The following is a 19,571-nucleotide window of genomic DNA, read 5'->3' on the forward strand; positions in this document are numbered from 1 at the left end:
AAAAAACCAAACCAAGCAATCAATTGATATGGAAAACCTGAAAACCATTTCAGCTGCAAAACTTTCAGCTTCTTTGCACTTACTCAGGCTAAGCTCCTGCTGAAGCCTGGGAATTTTGCTTGTGCAAAGAGCTATATATTCACAAGTTTGCTCCTTCTACCTTTACTGGCAAAGCCATCCATCCCCCCTGCCTCCTTCAGGCATCTGCTCTGCCACTTTCCCTCTCCCACCATTTCAAGTTGTAATCCTTAGCCTGTGAAATCAATCATTTCTCCAGCCATCAATTCTGATGTCACAGCCAGCGAAGGGTCATCACTTCCGACAGGGAAGAAGGAGCAGATGAACTCTCAAGAAGCAAAGATCCTGTTTTTCATGCAAATGTGTCCCCAGCACAATGCTAGGATCTAGTTTGGGAATGTGTTCATTGGGCCTACCTTTTAATTAAGAGCTCAAAAACTGAATACAAGTGTCCAAGGGATTGAACTAGCCACAGCATCCTGGGTAAAAGTCAGGAACTGAGATGGGGGAGAGCGGACACAAGAATTCCCCTCCTCACAGAGAGACATTGTCATTAGAGTGCGGGATAGACTGCTGTGCTAGCAGACTGCCTATTTTCAAAAATCCACCCAGCTGCTCCACAGAAGTGATCTTTGTCTTCAGGGTCACTGGTCCCTCCATTATCAACTATTCTATCCCCAGCAACCTTCAGAGGTGATGAGAAGGCAAAACTTGTTGTGACTTTACCTTTTCCCATCTGCTGATAGAAAACATACACCCACTCTCTGGGCTGACACAGAGACCTGCTGGTAAAACAAAATAATGCCTTTAAAAAGGAAAAGTTTCATACACTTTTCCAGGAGACAGCAGCACTTCAACTTACTGCTGCTTGAGATCAGGGGTTCCAGGAACTGGTAGTGCTGCAAATGTAGCCACCTAACAAACACACAAGAAAAGTTATATTGTTAGTTCAGAAATTAATCTGGCATACAAAATTTCATTCAGGTTGGTCACTTTTAAACTATCAACTATTGCCATGACATTTACTTGATAACCAGTTACATTTATAAAGATGGCAGATGAATATCACAATATTATGTTATACATAAATAAAGATTACTTTATTCAAGACCTAGGCTTCAGTTAAACTGCCATGCCCAATGGGCATGCAAAAAGCATGTCTGAAACTATATTTTAGACCTATCATTTATTACATAACGCTTAGGTGCTAGGTTCTGTACAAAGAGAACAAAAAGATCTAAAGAGCTTACAGACTCTGTTCCTCTAGGACCTGATGGGCCAGACATCTGCTGCCTTTACCTCTACAGTTCTTTACACCTGTGGAACCGACAAAAGAATGGTTCCCATACAGTCATGACTTGCCGGTAATTTTTTCCTCTTTAAATGCCTAGTTGGCAGAAGGATCTGGTTTCAGCGTGTTCCAGGTAGCAGCTGTCAAGAGAGATGGAGCAAGCTACACTGAAAGGAAGGAGAAAAGGCTGGCACAACCCTGGCACTCATGGACGTGTTTGAGTTGCAGACAGTTTTTGTAAAGGAAGGGTTCCGGAATGCGGGGAACTAAGCAATAGCCTGGCTCGATTTGTATTCTCCAGGGTAGGAAAAAACCAGCAAGTCTCGTGCTACATTTTCAACTTCTACCCAATAAGAAACTGCTAGGTGCCAACAGTCTCCCCACAAGGATAGAAGCAATTCAGCCTTCTCACCATCCACAGAACAGTCAACCCAGTCCATCCCAGAGCAACAAATCAAAGCCCAAACAGGTGTACTTCCGGGGGCGGGGGGGAGGGGGGGGCAGAGGAGAGCAGCCCAGGGGAGAGTTTAATATTTTTCCTTGGTGTTTTAGATTTTTTCGGCTTGAGCGATCTGTAGCTATTCTCTTTGCTTTAGGTCAACACTCATAGAGCATCCGCTTGAAAAATATAGTTTCAGACATTTCCCTCTTTCTTCTGCTAACAATATTCGTTCTGCAGTCTCATTGTGAATACTGTGTGCCGAGTCCTTTCTCCCCAGGAGTATTCTCCCTTTACAAAGCAAAATCGTAACGCAGGGACATGATCCAAGCTTGGCAAACTCTCACTGCTGCTTTTTAGCCCGCAATATAGATGGCGCACCCAGCTGACCACATGTGCAGGAGCTTCCCACGATACCATTACATATGAAATGCTGACATTTATATTTGACATCCCAATGGGTCTGCGGGTGTGTGTTTTAACAAATGTTAGTACTTGCAAAGGGTGCTAGATTGACAACCCTATAAACTGAACTCCTCTATTCTTCCAATGAATGGGTACCGTACAGACAATTCCAGGACAGCTTCCCTGCCAAGGCAGTTTAATCCCCATGCTCATTCAGTCCCTGCACACTTCTGTTGAGACCCTCTCCCCCAGTAAATGCAAGTGATGAGATCAGAGACTTTGAAGCTAAAAATCACTGACGTCAAAGGGTTGTTTGTTAGTGAAGACAAGTAGTAGTAAACAATGATGGTAATTTAAAAAAATGAGTATAAGATGCCTCAATGAAGAGGTGGAATTGTTGACAAAATGTAGCATGTTTTAGTTTATGTGATGTACAGACTCTTTTTAAAGGCCTATTTCTTGCTATTAACTTAATAAAAAAGTTTTTATCAGAAAACTCTTGGTGTAACAGGCAGAAATCCAGGAATAATTAAGAAAATAATAGTACACACCCAATGACAAAAACATTATTTGTTTAAAGAAGTAGTCCCACCAGAATTCTTGGTAGCGATTGCATTTCTTTCAAGAGGAAAAAAAGACCTCTAAATCAAAAGCAGCAGTCATCCGCCAGTTACTAGATCTTGAGTAGAAAAAGCACAGAACTGTAATACCCTTTAGCAGTGAGACTTTTTCCATTTTCACTGCTGTTATCAGTTTTCGTAGGCTGCAAAATAAAAATGCTTTGTCCTTATATGATTTTGTCTATCAGAGGATTTGAAAGCACTTTACAAAATGTAATATGTTTAGTTTCACCACTCACTTGAGCAGCGGGTAGGTATAATTCCCATCTTACAGCAGTAAAAACTGCAGCGAGAGCTTAGGGAATCCAGTGAAGTCTCACTGAAGTCAACAGAAAGACTTCAGTACAGGAAGCCTGTGGCAGAGTTGCAAGTAGAATCCAGGATTTTTGACTTCCCATCCTTTTTTCTAACTACAAGCCCCATTCTTCCTCCTACTTAGTGGGGCCTCACAGAATAGGCCCCATGTCTGCAAAGAGCTTTGGGATCCTCAGATGAAAGGCACTATAAAAGTGAAAAGTATTGCGTACATATAATAAATGCCTCAAAGCACCCCTGTCTACATTCTTCCCGTGGCTTACGGGGAAAAGGCGACAGGGAGATTAAGTGATGTGCCCAAGGTCACATGAGAAGCCAGTGGCAAAGCCCAGTGCTTGAGAACCTGGGAGAACTGCTCTAATCATTAGATTAGAAGCTCCATCAGGCTTTCGCAGTCTGTATGTAACAACCCCCTTTCAAAAACATGAACCATTTGGAGACACCTTCTTTACCATGAGGCTCCCAGAAACATGAATTCCCTCCTAGCCTCTCTATTCCTTAGGCTCCCTTCCCCTCAAACTCCAGTCTCCCCTAGATCTCTCCTCCTTCACTCCCCAAAGCCCAGTCATCCCGCCTCAAAAATCACCCACCCAACTATTCCACCTTTTACTTGATCCTCCGAAGTCTCTGGGTTTCTCTCTGCCTCCTTCAATCTCCCAGAAACGGACACTCCGTCCCTCCCAGATGGTAGTTATCTCCCAGCCCCTGACACCCTGCCTTCACTGTTACTCTTTCACCCCGCCCTCAAGCTTCCCTTTGACTTCAGTGAGCTTTGGACCAGGCCCCCAGTCCGGAGTGTTCATGTGTGTGTGTGTGGGGGGGGTTATAGAGCTGGCTGCAATTCCTGGCTCTGCCACAGACTTGCTACGTGACCTCGGGAAACTCTCTCTGGCTGCTTCGGCCCATTTGCAAAGTGGGGATAATAATATTTCCTAAGCTCCTAGGTACGGGGAAGGAGGGCTGTGAGGCACTCAGGTACAATGCTGATGAAAAAAATCCCTTATTCAGGGCAGGGTTTGGTCAGTAAACGAAGCACAGGACCACACACTGAATGACAAGAATAAAAAATAAATAAGTCAATATTGAATGGCTGTCTCATTCACTAAGCACCATCCATCCCTGTGCACTGAGTACGGCAAAGGTCCTGTGCGGGGAAAACAGCATACAGTCATATAAAAATTGGCTGTGCTGTAAAGCAGACACACAAGTGGGGAGAATTAAGGCTACATAGCCAACCTTAACTTTATTTTAATGTAGTAACTTCTGAGTTTTTTGCAACGGTAACATTAATTTCATGTCATTTTTTGCTGTGCAGCTAGTTAGTTATTCACTGAGGCTTCTGGGCTCTGAGAAGCTGTGGCTGACCCAGGGAATCAGATATGGCACTTGACAGCCTCTTCCCCTTAACCTAGGAATGTAGACAACATTGCAGGGAGAAAGAGCAGAGATGGACCCACCAATCCCATTTCCCAATTAGACACCACAGCTTCCTCCCTCACCTCAAACATCCCGGTTTCCACCATATCCCTTGAAGTTTGGGGAGCTCCATATCCTAGACTCAAGGAGATCAATCTATTGAGTTTGAAAAAGAGAAGGCTAAGGGGTGACTTGATTACAATTTATGAGTACTCACATGGGGAACAAAAATTTAAGAATGGTCTCTTCAATCTAGCAGAAAAAGGTACAATGCAATCCAATGGCCGGGAGCTGAAGCTAGATAAATTCAGACTAGAAATAAGGCATTTTTTTTAATAGTAAGGGAAACAATTTACCAAGGGTTGTAGTAGATTCTCCATCACTGGCAATTTTAAAATCAAGATTGACTGTTTTTTCTAAAGGATCCGCTCTAGAGATTATTTTGAGGAAGTTCTCTGGCCTGTGTTATACAGGAGGTCAGACTAGATGATTACAGTGTTCCCTTCTGGTCTTGGAGTCTCCAACTCCTTGTATGCTTGCCATACTAAAATCCCAAGAAGTCCCATAAATAAAATTGTCATTTAGAATGAAGCATAAAATCCTTCCGCCACAACACAAACCCTGAAAAAAATTCAAGAAATGCCAAGTTATGGGATACCCCAACTCCCACACAGCAGTTTTCATTGACTCCAGTGATGGACTCCACTTCTTTATGAAGAACTTCCATTTGCAGCCAAGAGACAAAGAAACACTACACCCAAGCACATTTACCTCCTTCACAGTATCAGATCAAAACTTTAATTACTAGCGCTTGCTCCCGTCAGGATCACATGGCACAGCCCAAACTTTAACCTGTGGTGCACATATGTCAGTGCTAAGTATTTGCTAATGTTGCTGAGGTTGTCATTAAGGTTCTGTGATCATGCAAGTGAGATCAGTGTGTGGTGTGCAGGGTGCTTGATCATCTGCTGGAGGTGGAAGGGAATTCCTTGTGAAGCAGCGCAATCTGGTACTGCCAGCAGAGCCTGTTCGGTGCGCCTGGAGCTCTGGTTAAGAGGTGTCATATAACTTGGCATTTTCTTGCTCTTCAAAGTTTACAGTAGGTGTATGCCACACTGAGACAACATGCAAAAGGAATTAAGGTTGGGTTTTGTTTATGGAATACACAGAAGAATTATTTCTACAATCCCTCCACCCACCCACAATACCACCACCAAGGTTTCGTTCTGAAACAAAAATGCTTGATGTGCCATCCTTTTAAATGTAATGGGGAACTGGACAGCTCTGGTGATTAGTAATGGTGGGATATGGTGTTTTCATCTCTGGGGAGCTGGTGTGAATACAGCCAAAGTTCACAGTTACAAGCTCATACACTTTAAGGCCAGAAGGAACCAGCACGATCATCTAGTCTGACCTCCTGCACATTGCAGGTCACAGAACCTCAGACAGCCACTCCTAATCCCTAACCTCTGGCTGAGTTACTGAAGTCCTCAAATAATGATTTAAAGACTTCAAGTTTAAACTTGCAAGTGAACCGTGCCCCAAGCTGCAGAGGATGGTGAAAACCCCCCAGGGTCTCTGCCCATCTGACCTGGGGGAAAATTCCTTCCTGGCCCCAAATATGGCCATCAGTTAGACCCTGAGCACGTGGGAAAGACCAACCAGTTAGGCACTTGGGAAAGAATTATCTGTAGTAACTCAGAGCCCGCCCCATCTAATGTCCCATCACCGAACAACTGGGGTATTTGCTGCTAGCAGTCGCAGATTGGCTACATGCCATTGTAGCCAGTCTCATCATACCATCCCCTCCATAAACTTATCAAGCTCAATCTTGAAGCCAGTTAGGTTTTTTGCCCCCACGGGCTTCAAGACGGTCCAGTGGCTGTTGGACAGCATATAACATGAAATGAGCCAGTGATGTCAGTTCGCTTCCTACTGGATAAGGTAAATGTTACCAGCACCCCTGGGCCTCTGCCCCCTTGTTGGCTGACTGAGGGGCCTAGGTACTCTCTTGTCATGGCTGAGGCATGGGGGACACTGACATCGCTGCCCCATGGGCTCTAGGCCCAGATTGGGAATAAAGTTTGCACTCCCACGGTGAGCTTTTCAAAGGAGATTAAAGGAATAAAGCATCCCGCTCAAGAAACAGCCTGGTCCAGGCACCGTTCTCAGGTGAGAACCCTTTGTGCCAGGCACACTAGGGATGAAAGCCAACGTTCATCTCAGCACAACACCTTTCCCTCCGGTCAGGGTACAGCTCCCGCTAATGCATCCCCACAACTCTCCAGGAGGCAGCACCCCCGCAATGCACAGCCCCCCCACAGCTATACCCCCAATGCACCCCTCAGCTCTGAGGGTGTGACACTTCCCACCCCCAACACACTCCTAGCTCTCCAGGGTAAAGCCCCCAGTGCACAATTCCTCCAGCTCTCCGGGGGGAAGCACCCTCCCCCCATTGAACAACCCCCCCCCCAGCTCTCCGGGGTGCCCCTGTAGACGGAGCACACCCAGTACATCTCTGCCCCACTGCCAGCACCCCAGGCACCAGCACTGAGTGGCACAGGGTCAGGTTGGCAGCCTCTGGCTTTGACTGACTGACCCACCTGGGGACTTGGCCTGGCTTATTTTGGTTGCAGGTACTTCAAGGCAACTCTCCCCCGACCCAAGGCACAGCTCTGCTCCCCCCCACACATTGTCCACCCCAGCACACAGCCCCACTCCCCCAATTACCCCCCCCAAAGCACACAACCCCACTCCCCCCTCCTCCCCAGGGCATCGCCCCCCAGTGCACAGCCCTGCCTCCCTTGGGGCACCATCCCTCCCAATTCCCAGCCTTGCCTCCGCCCTGGGATTACCTCCCCCCATCGTGCTTCCCATGAGGCATCATAACCCTCCCCGCAAAAAGATTAAATACTTTCCACTGCAACAGTAACTCAGAATGATGTTAAACAGCAGCTACTAATGTTGAACATTTTAAATCAGTAAGTCCAAATAACTTGTATCCAAGAGATTAAAAGGAGCTGGTCTGGGAACACTGAGGAGCTCCATAGGACTAGATCAAAGCAGTGTTTAAATGGGATGACCTGGGTAATTGTAGGCCTGTCAGCCTGAGATCTAGCCCAGGCAAAAGAGAGACTTAAAAGAGGGTAATGTCATGCCAATCAATGTGGGCTTATGGAAAATAGGTCTTGTCAAACTAACTTGATATAGTTTTTTATGAGATTACAAGACTGATAAAGGTTGTAGTGTTGAGGTAATATACTTAGACTACCGTCAGGCACCACATAACTTCTTGATTCATAAATTAGAACAATACAAAATTAACATCACACATTAATAACCTGGCTAACTGATAGATCTTAAAATGTAATTTTACATGTGTAATCCTTGAGTGGATGAGTTTTTAATAGGTCCCACAGGGATCAGTTCTTGGCCCTACGTTATTTAAAATCTTCATCAATGACCTGGAAAAAAACAAAACCATTATAGATGACATTTGCAGATGAATAAAGCCTGGGATGGGGGTAAATGATGAAGAGGGCAGGTCACAGATACAAGAGCGATCTGGATCATTTGGTGAGCGGGGCGCAGGCAAACAATATGCGTTTCAATACAGGCTAACTGAAGGCTGTGCAAAGCATGCAGGCCATACTTACAGGATGGGGGACCCAGCTCCAGCAAGCAGTGACTGTGAAAAAGACTTGGGGGGGGGGGTGTCATCATGATGGACAATCGGTTGAACGTGAGCTCCCAGTGCAACTCTGTGGCCAAAAGGGCTGACGTGATCCTTGGATGCACAAACAGAGAACACTGAGTAGGAGGAGAGAGGTTGTATTACCCCTGTATTTGGTACTGGAGTGACCACTACTAGAATACTGTGTCCAGCTCTGCTGATCACAGTTGATAAATTGGTGTCAGTTCAGAGACTAAAACGATTAAAGGATTGGAAAACAGGCCTCGACTAGATTCAGGAGCTCGACCCGTTTACTTTATCAAAGAGAAAGTGAAGGGGCTACACGATCAGTCTATAAGGGCCTATGTGGGGAACAGAAATGTGACGATAGAGGGCTCTTCAGACTAGCAAAGATCTAACACCATCCAATGGCGGGGAGTTGAAGTTAACCAAATTCAGACAGGAAATAAGGTGCAAATCTTTAACAGCGAGGGTATTTAGCCACTGGAACGACTTACCGAGGGCTGTGGTGAACTCTCCTCCATCCCTGGACATTTTTAAATCCAGACTGGATGTTTATCCACAAGCTCTGCTCTAGTTCAGCCACAGCTACTGGACGGGAAAGCAGGAATTAATTAATACAGGGAAGTGCTAGGACTGGTGTCATGCAGCAAGTCAGACTAACTACAATGGGCTCTTCTGGCCTTGGACTCCCTGAACCAGGGCACAGGAGGGCCACCCTCTCCCCTCCCAGCAGGGCACAGCCTGCTCCCCCAGGCCCATGCCCCCCCCCTCCAATGGCACAGCCTTCTTGTCCCCCAATTCTCAGTGTCGCTTGCCCCAGGACCAGCCTGGCTCCCTCCCCCACCCAGCGCCCACACCCCCCTTCCCTTCCTCCCTTGCCCGTCTGGGCCCGTCCCGTCCCGTCCCGCGCGCATCCCCCGGCCCGGGCGCAGCGCAGCGCGGGCGGTGCCGGGCCGAGCCGAGGCGGGGGCGGCGCCTGCCCCCCCCCAGCCCCTCTCCCAGCAGCCCTTGCAAACGCCTACAATGAAATTTGCGAAGTTTTTTCGGTTTCGGCGCCATTTTCGAGTGGACTCGGTGGTGTGGTGGGCGGGGGGGGGCGGGGAGCCGCCGGCCGGGCCGGGGAGGGGGCGCGGGGGAGGGGAGCCCCGGGAGCGGGGGGGCAGGCAGGCAGGCAGCGACCCCCTGCAGGCCGGCGGCGAGCGGGTTAAAAACTTTCCAGGGGAAGGAAGGAAAGAAACCAAAAACTTTCAATTTGCAAAAAGCCCCAAATGCAGCCCCCGCGCAGCCGGAGGAAGGGGGTCGGGAGGGGATGTTTGGTCGCACGGGTCCAGCGCCGTGGGGAGGGCAGGAGGAGCTCACTGGGCGTGGGAGTAAACAAATTCTTCGGGGGCTGCCTCGGAGCCGGTGATGCAGAAAGGGGGGGGATCCTTTTTCACGAAAACCAGGCGCGTGCCGTACAAAAGCCCCATGGTGGCAAAGGGTTAAAGTGCAACTGTCCCCTTGCACACTGCCCCGCTCACACCCGGCGCCTCCGGCCCCGGGCTCCCCACCCGTGCACACTGCCCGCTCACACCCGGCGCCTCCGGCCCCAGGCTCCCCACCCCGGTGCACACTGCCCCGCTCAGACCCGGCGCCTCCGGCCCCAGGCTCCCCGTGCACACTGCCCCGCTCAGACCCGGCGCCTCCGGCCCCGGCTCCCCCGTGCACACTGCCCCGCTCACACCCGGCCCCAGGCTCCCCCCGTGCACACTGCCCCGCTCACACCCGGCCCAGGCTCCCCGTGCACACTGCCCCGCTCACACCCGGCCCCAGGCTCCCCCGTGCACACTGCCCCGCTCACACCCGGCCCCGGGCTCCCCCCCCCGTGCACACTGCCCCGCTCACACCCGGCCCCGGGCTCCCCCCCCCCGTGCACACTGCCCCGCTCACACCCGGCCCCAGGCTCCCCGTGCACACTGCCCCGCTCACACCCGGCCCCGGGCTCCCCCGTGCACACTGCCCCGCTCACCCACCTGGCTCCCCGTGCACACTGCCCCGCTCACACCCGGCCCAGGCTCCCCCGTGCACACTGCCCCGCTCACACCCGGCCCCGGGCTCCCCGCCGTGCACACTGCCCCGCTCACACCCGGCGCCGGGCTCCCCCCCGTGCACACCGCCCCGCTCACTCCCGGCGCCCCCCCCGCAATTGACGACACTCGGCCTGCGATCGATGCCCTCGCTATTGTATCAGCTAATGACGCAGTTGAGAAGTGACAGGAGACACTTTGTAACCTGCCTTCCCGGGGGGCATGTGCGCCCCCCCCCTCAGCGAGGGGTGGGGGAGGGTCTAGGGTACAGGCCGTTACAAAGCTGCCGGCCGCCGGGAGGTGACGGGTTAAAAGACTGGACCAATTAATTCAATCCAAGCAGTTGAAAAGTTGCAAAAGGGATTGGGAGTGTAATTTGGCCGCGTGTGGACACGTTCAACCCAGGGCATTTTCAATTCGACTTTTGTTTTCGGAACGAGTTTATACGGAAACGTTGTTAAACTAAACGTTTTGGGGAACTAGACCTGTAACTTGTTTGTTACATGGTACTGAGGATATACATTTTAATGCAGGTTTTTTTTTAATTTTTATTTTTAAAGAAAAGTTCCATTTTTTCAAGTATATGCTTCTTGTTTTATTAAGGAGGAACGTCAGCAGTTTTTTTAATTGGCTTGTCAACAATACCGAAGTATTTTGTAATTAAATGACTGGATTCAGGATCAAAATCTAATTGAACTTGTACAGTTCTGCTTCTGAAAGCCTTTAACTTGCTTAAAACCGAGTTTTATAGTGTTTTAAAGCTATTGTATCTTGTGGGATAAACGTGTGATTCTGTTAACGTTTGTTTTGACAGGCTGGAAATGTGAAAAGTGACACTTTAATTTCTAGATCTAAGACTCCCGCTCCCTCCCCAAATTCTGTTTTGAAAAATTTGATTTTCTAATAACTTCCAACGAGTAACAATTTAATTTCTACTGTACTAAAATGTAGTTTCAAAATATTATTGTATGTTTTTTTTATTATTTGTAGAAATGTCAATTGCAATTTAAAATTTTAATTTATATTTCATATCTAATTTGGTATCAGAATATTTTTTTAAAAAAAGATTGGATTGTTTGTTACACATGTAACTTACTAAAAATGCCAGAATTAACATTATTTTAAACAATTTATTAGTGGTGGAAAAGTTTGACTAAATTCTCATAAAAAATATAAATACGTGGATGTATATAATGTAGTAGATTATTATAATGATTTAAGACTGTCTAAAGTGCCAAATAATTGAAAGAAGGGGGGTAAACAAAAAATCCCTAAGTATTTAACAGTTTTCTACCGACCTGTTTCATACAGGAAATATGAATATCCTGGCAAGCATGTGAACTTCTAAATTATGTTTTGGTTAGATGAGTTACTGTCTTTCTGCCTGTTTACAGTGAGGAGAGCAATGTGTATAATTTGTGCATATTTTTTACTGCTTGAAAATATCAGATAAGTAAAAGCAATTTTTCAGTGTATAGGAAAATAATTTTCCAAAGCTAGAACAACAACCGTGCAAAATAAATATTTTTTTAAAAAAATGCACTGTTATATATACATACGTAGGTGTGCCAACATCTGTCTGTCTTCAGCATAATCTGAAGAAATCAAAATAACTTCATTGTTCATCATCTTTATGAATATTTATTAACCTCAAAGAGTCCATTTTTATAGGAACCTTGTAAAACAGTGAACTGCAAATATAGTAAATGCTTACAGAATATAGGAGGGAAGCTTTAGGTGGGCTTTAAGGAAACTGATCCAAATGTGAAGAATATAATTACTGCATGCTTGTTATGCTCTGAATGAATATTCATCTGACCAAAAAAAAAAAAAAAAATCACAACAAAAAATCCATAGTTTTTCTTTCTGTTTTTAACAAATAAACATTTTAGGAGTTCAGGTTCCAGATCCTTACCTTATTATTTAAAAGGTGAAATGATGGTGAGATGATGGTGAAAAAATGGAACCAAGAAGCACTGTACTGTTCTTCAGTTCTGCAGTTTTGAGGAAAAACTGGATCCTGGAAATTTTACTTACGTTCTGAAGTACAGTAAGTTAGGATCTGATCTTACAGGCCTTGCAAGCACAAGTAGTCCTTTCTCACATGAATAGACTTCATTAAATAAATGAGACTAGTCATGTCAGCGTTTGCAGGATCAAGCTCTTAATTTTGTAAAACTAGAAGCTTTAATATATTTTTTAAAATCAAATGATTATGCACTTTATTGTAACAGTTTGTATCCAATTTTCTGTTCCATTTCCTATACCACCTTAAAAGAGAAGTTGAGTACTTAATCATGTAACTTTTAAATGTAGAATATGCCAAAACTTAGGTTGCAGCTCATATGTATTTATGTTCATATAATGCTCTTTATTTTAAGAGAAATAGTAGAAGTTAATTTGTGGTGATGAGAGGATAGATTCAGTACTTTCAATACAAGTGCACTGGAAAATATCAAAATTTAATCTTCACCCATTATATAAAAAAATTAAAATTATTTTATTTTGTTCACTTTTATATGGGTACCTTGCTGCCCAGTAAAGAGTGCTTAGTAATGATTGTTGCATGACACTTTGCATGCAGATTAGTTTCACTTGAGATGTCGGTGCAAAGGAAAACAGCTTCACTATGATACGTCTATTAATACAGTGAGCTGTTAATTTAATAGATAGGATTTGTAAAGAGAAATTACTAAATCCTCAGCTAAATCTCGGCAGTCTACGAGTTGAACTGTTTAGGGAATTTAATAGTGAAAAACACGTGGTGGTTGTCGATAAAACATAGGGTATGTTTCTGCCTATTAACTACATTTGTGAATATTAATACTTTACACTGGTTAAATTCCATTGTTCAGATGAAAATGACTGACTTACGAGCACAGTCAGCTATGAACTATTTAAGGGGTGGGACTCACCACTTTAGTTTTGTTTCATCACCATATTCAAAATGAGTGGTGTCTTATTTGTTGGATATCTGTTTTCAGATTGCAATGAGGATGACTAGTTTTAAATATTTGTTAGAAAGTAAATGACTTGTCTGATATTTCTCCCCTACCCCCCCCCCCCCACCGCATGGCAAAATGTTAGTATTTCTGCTGTGTCAAATGTCTCCTAAATAGCCAATTCGATAGCTGATCTTTTTTATTCTGAGTATATAGGAAACAATGTTTTCTTGGTTTTGGTTTTGCCTAGCACTGAAATGGAGACTAAGCAAGTTAGCGAAGTGGGGTGGGTGTCCGTCCATCTGTCTGTCTCACCCTTGGTCCTAATGCTTATACTTTCAGTCCTTTTCTTTTTTTATAAGGTATCCCCTGTTTTCTTCCGTTTGGATTTTTAAGAGGTGCCTTCTTGTTTTGAAAGAATTTTCATACACCCCATTAAACCTTGGCAAGCAGTCACTGTATAGGTATTATCCTAGGGACAGCATTACAGTGGACTTCTGCATATCCAAAATGCCCAGTTATCCAGAAATATTAATTGTGCCTATGTACATCACTGCCATAAATCTGGTGCATCTGACCTGCAGAAATTTCTGCCTCAGTACTTTCTGGAGTTTAAATTATGCCAATTTGTAGTCTCCTGCTTGCTGGTAGAAAATGCAATAGCAAGTGACCTAACTGCTAAGCCTCAGTTTCAGTCTGTAAAATAAATGTAATGGAATGTTGTGAGTCTTAATTGATATTTTGTGAAGTGCTCAAAAGATGTTAGACATGTGAACAAGCGTCTCCCTATTTGACTAACTTCTGACTGGCCTGTCTTGCTCTCACGGCTGAGGACTGTATGAAACTAAAGAGACAGTAAATGCTCTTCTGGGTTGCTTGAAGGGTGTTGCGAGAGAGCGCTGTGTTGTTCACTGTATTTCTCCTCCCCCTCCCTCCCACAGTAAGATGAGATTGCTGCCAGATGAAGGCATGAGGTACCTAGCCTCAATTTCTGATCCCCTTCATTGCAGACAAGATGGACCGTATTTAATATTCTTGTTTAATGGTAGTATAGCTTTAAAATCAACATAAATAAGAGTTTTTCTTTTCATCTGGTCTGTCCAACAAATCTGCTTCTGTTGCTATTGTGTATGAAGCAAATGTATGAAGTGGTGACACTTCCTTTTTCATCATATTTTTGCGTGGTATTTTTATGCACTAGGTTATAGAACCCAACTCACCCTCGTAACTGCAATCTCTTCCAATATGAATTCTACATAGAGAACTCATTGCAAACAACCTTCCTAATATTACTGTATCTAATGCCATTATGCATATTAGTATGGATTGTGTATAATTCCTAATAAGCAAAATCTAGGCAACCAGTCTTCAGTGATCCTGGTATTATATAAATTATAGTACAATGATGAGGGAAGGGATAGATCTGCTGCAGCACTGTTTAAATACTTATCTTTGTATTACAGTGTATTTTGGAATGAAAGCAGGAGTCCCCTCGCTCCGCCCCCCCCCCCCCCAGTTGATAGGATGAGCACACATTAAAGCCTTTAATAAAAAATGTGATTGCTGTTTGATTAGTCAGTGCACTGCAATGTATATCACCTGTCTAAGGTACAGTCTGTTGGAACACTTTATAAACTCTACTTTGTGTTGTTTTCTAGTTCATATTGAAAAAGAAGTTAAATTGTGTCCAAAGAGAATCATATTTGCAGAACTGATGCATCATTGCGTTCAGTCAAGGTGAGTTGGAAAGGTGAACCTAATATAGCCAATAACTTTTCAAGTACCCTTAGGGCAGGGGTGGGCAAACTGTGGCCCATGGGCCACATCCGGCCGGCCAGCCATTTTAATCTGGCCCTGAGGTCCCACTGGGGAGCAGGGTCTGGGACTTTCCCCGTTTGGGCGCTCAAGCCAGGGAGCAGGGTCAGAGGCTGCTCTGTGCTGCTCCCGGAAACAGTGGCATGTTCCCCCTCTGGCTCCTATGCACAGGGGCAGCCAGGGAACTCCTCTCCGCACGTTGCCCCTGCAGCTCCCATTGGCCGGGAACCACAGCCAATGGGAGCTGCAGGGGCAGCATACAGCAGGGCCACCTGGCTGCGCCACCACGAAGGGGCCGGAGGGGGGGGGATATGCTGCTGCTTCCGGGAGCTGCTTGAGGTAAGCACCGTCCGAAGCCTGCACCCCCTGAGCCACACCCCTGCACCAATCCTGATCCCCCTCCGAACCCCTTGGTCCCAGCCCAGAGCACCCTCCTGCACCGCAAATCCCTCATCCTTAGCCTCACCCCACAGCAAGCACCCCTAACCTGGAGCTCCCTCCCGCATCCCAACCCCAATTTCATGAGCATTCATGGGCCGCCATACAATTTCTATACCCCAATGTGGCACTTGGGCCAAAAAGCTTGCCCACCCCTGCCTTAAGGTCTAGCCTCGAGGTGCTGGATATGTGGAATTCCTACTGAAGTGAATCTGCAATTAACAGCAAGAGAGAGTCCTTAGCCAAAACTCCCTCGGGGAAGATGCTCTTAACTTAGTCTTTACTTCAGTACTGATTTATGCAAAGTACAAAACTGGCTATTTAAACAAAACAAAAAACCTAAATTATACTGCATGAGATGATTAATAGCATTATACCGTTTGAGAGAATTGTTCTGTTGGCTTGCATGAGAATATTTTCTCATATGTGTATTATGTTGTACATCTCTACTGGCCTCACGTTCCACTCCCAAATAACCCTATTTACATCGTGAAAACTGACTTCCTCTTTTCTCCAAGTAAGAGCTTGGTGGTAATAGATTGGCAGTGGCTTGGAAATGTCACCCTTCTTTTTAAAAGGCAGGATCTATTTGCCCTCTTGGTTTAGAAGCTGATTTATTTTAAGGATTTGGGGAGTTCTGCACGCCCAATCCCTTGAGATCATCATTCTATAACAAGAGTGGGCAAACTTTTTGGCCTGAGGGCCACATCTGGGTATGGAAATTGGCGGGCCATGAATGCTCACAAAATTAGGGGTTGGGGTGCAGGAAAGGGTGAGGGCTCTGGAGGGGGTGCGGGCTCTGGGGTGGGGCCAGAAATGAGGAGTTCAGGGTGTGTTGAGGGGGCTCCTGGCTGGGACCAAGGGGTTCGGACAGCGGGAGGAGATCAGGGCTGGGGCAGGGGGTTGGGGTTTGTGAGGGGGTCAGGAGTGCAGGCTTCGGGCAGCACCTACCTCAAGCAGCTCCTGGAAGCAGCAGCAGCATGTTCCTTCCCTGGCTCCTACGTGGAGGCACAGCCAGGTGGCTCTGCACGTTGCAATGTTTGCAAGTGCTGCCCCTGCAGGTCCCATTTTCCGCAGTTCCCAGCCAATGGGAGCTTTGGGGGCAGTGCTTGGCCCAAGGGCAGCGTGCAGTACCCCCTGGCTTCCCCTATGTGTAAGAGCCAGAGTGGGGACATGCCACTGCTTCCAGGAGCCACGTGGAATGGGGCAAGGCCCAGACCCCGCTCCCTAGCAGGAGCTAGATGGCCGGATGTGGCCCCTGGGCTGTAGTTTGCCTACCCCTGATCTAGAATCAAAATTGAGTTCTAGAACCGAGGGCTTGTTTATTTTTGCTTATTAAATGAAACCACTTACCCTTTTGGGTATTTTATTTCCTTTCTTAAGCAGACTAAGCAGATATAGTCAAGCAAGATATTGTTAGAGAAACAGTACAAAAAAGGGTTAAGTAGTATTCACCCTTTTAGAGTTGTTTGGCTGACAATACCAGTATTAAAGTGAGAAAGCAAAATAGGTCTGCTAGCAAAAAAGCAGTAGTGTAAATTTGCATAAATTAGAGCTTTTGAATTCCCCTTTTAAAGTTCTGATTAAATGGGGCGGCGGGGCGGGGAGGAGATAACATGGACCCCAAAAATGTATTCAGAGTGCTCAGCACAGGTGATAGCATACCATTGTAGGAGACATCTCAATGCCATATTTCTAACACTGTTCCTATTTTTTTCATGACGACAAGCCCTAAGAAGATGAGTTGGAGGAACATATACCTGTTAGTACTGCTCCTAACTGATTTATCACATACCTGTGAAAACGTCAAAAAGAAATGCAGATATGTCAAGCCATCTGTACTGGTGCTTAGGCTAACTTGTAATTACATCTTAAGGTTGTACGCTGTGAAGTCAGGGACCCCACAAAAAAACCTACTTCACACTCCTTCTCTTCTCCCCCCCTTGCCTCTTCCAAGTTTGCTGTTCCCTATCTGCCTAGGCAGGGAATGTTCTGAAAAATTTCAAGACAGCTGTGCTGACTTCATTCAAATTTGAAAGGTAAAATCTGAGCTGCATGGACCCTAAAAAACAAACAAACAAAAGAGAAATATTTGCTTCAAATTATGTCCTGAAACTCAGTCTGAGGCCTGGTTTACACTAAGGGGGGGGTGTCGAACTAGGGTACGCAAGTTCAGCTACGCGAATAGCGTAGCTGAACTCGAAGTACCCTAGTTCGACTTACTTACCCGTCCAGACGCGGCGGGGTCGAACTCCGCGGCTCCAAAGTCGACTCCGCCACCGCCGTTCGCGGTGGTGGAGTTCCAGAGTGCGCAGGGAGTTCAAACTATTGCGTCTTGATTAGACGCGATAGTTCGAACTCAGAGAAGTCGAACTCACTGTGTCGACCCGCGTGGTGAGTATGGACCTGCTCTGAGGAATCTGGATCATCTAAATCGAAATAATTCAGGGAAATGACAAACACTTGAGCACTATAGCTATTTCTTACACAGCTATAACTGCTTGTAAGATGTCCCTAGCACCAGGGGCGGCTCCAGGCACCAGCATGCCAAGCGCGTGCCTGGGGCGGCAAGCCTCGGGGGGGGGCGGGGGGCGCTCTGCCGGTCGCTGCGAAGGCGGCAGGCAGTTTGCCTTCGGCGGCATACCTGCCAAGGGTCTGCTGGTCCCGCGGCTTCGGTGGACCTCCCACAGGTGTGCTGCTGAATCTGTGGGACCAGGGACCTCCCGCGGGCAAGCCGCCGAAGGCAACCTGCCTGCCGTGCTTGGGGCGGCAAAATACCTAGAGCCACCCCTGCCTAGCACTGCAGTGCACACACACAAAAAGCTGTAGACTATTCAGATTTCCCAATAGCCTATTTCAGGGGTAGGCAACCTATGGCACGGGTGCCGAAGGCAGCATGCAAGCTGATTTTCAGTGTCACGCTGTCTGGGTCCTGGCCACAGGTCCGGGGGGCTCTGCATTTTAATTTAATTTTAAATGAAGCTTCTTAAACGTTTTAAAAACCTTATTTACTTTACATACAATAGTTTAGTTATATATTATAGACTTATAGAAACGTTAATGTATTACTGGCATGCAAAACCTTAAATCAGAGTGAATAAATGAAGACTCGGCACACCACTTCTGAAAGGTTGCCGACTCCTTGCCTATTTGAAAGGGCCAGAAAAGGGGTGGGGTGGGGTGGGGGGGGAGAGCAGATCTAGTTGGTCTGAAAATGTAGCCAACTGCAACAAGTCTACTGTGTATTTTGGGCAAATGAAGTAGGTTTTTATTATTTTATTTTTTTAATTGTTGCAGTCATGATACTCTTGTATAACTACTTGCTCTCTTTTTTAGTTGCAGACTTTCTGGTAGAACAGGATTGAAGAACATTTAACCTTTTGTAATAAGTGAATGTTAAAAATGTCTTCATTGGATTGTATTGTGCTCTTCAATACCTTATATCATGTTAAAAAATAGTCAAAATACCATTTGGAATTTCAACATTGTTGGGCTTTGAGGAGATGTAGCAGCACATCATGGTTTGTAGGGACAAGGAGATACAGACCATTCTGGGCTGCCTCATTACCTCAAGGATAGACAAGAAAGGGAGCTTCTGGGCGTCAGCCGTGGAAGCTGGCACATTCTCATATCTCTTAGATCAGTTGAACAGGTATGTTTAGATATGTTTTTGTAGTGCTTTTAACATGTACACTTTCTTTCCAGCCTGCAAAGATAGAGTATTGGTTTTATGTCTTTGGTGAATTTGCCTAAAACGGCTCAGGGATTTGTGGTATTCTAACCTGTTGACCCGATCACAGGCCATGTGGTTGTTCAATATTTCATCACCTTCCAATATCAGCAATAGCTTCATCTTAATACACTAAGTCATCTTTAATGTGTCTTCATAGTTGGCTTATACCAGTTGCATGTTGCTTGAAGTAATTCTGCTTCCTGTTTTGTTCAGCATTCTTTCCTCTGTTTAAGACCAATAACAAATTATAGGTAGTAAGACAACCAGCAGGGATTGTAAAAGGGTTCTGGAAGTCACGGAGACCTATTTACAATGGAAGCATGTCAGCAGTGCTCTAGCAGCACGTAAATACTGGAGTTTAGGATTGCCTAGCTGC

At 46.0% G+C, this 19,571-nt stretch overlaps 1 long non-coding RNA gene across 3 annotated transcripts; it reads left to right on the forward strand.

Annotated features, from left to right (window-relative positions):
* The first annotated feature begins 9,228 nt into the window (after positions 1-9,228).
* On the forward strand, positions 9,229-18,968 carry LOC120371811. Of its 3 annotated transcripts, none has more exons than XR_005584588.1 (5): positions 9,229-9,278; positions 12,160-12,317; positions 14,868-14,946; positions 17,192-17,501; positions 18,799-18,968. It is a non-coding gene; the product is annotated as an uncharacterized LOC120371811 (long non-coding RNA). The 3 variants fall into 3 exon arrangements; XR_005584590.1 differs by having other exon boundaries at positions 17,192-17,306; XR_005584589.1 differs by having other exon boundaries at positions 17,192-17,224.
* Positions 18,969-19,571: the final 603 nt, after the last annotated feature.

This window comes from Mauremys reevesii, linkage group 9, assembly GCF_016161935.1.
Source record: "Mauremys reevesii isolate NIE-2019 linkage group 9, ASM1616193v1, whole genome shotgun sequence".
Classification (NCBI taxonomy): Eukaryota; Metazoa; Chordata; order Testudines; family Geoemydidae; genus Mauremys; species Mauremys reevesii.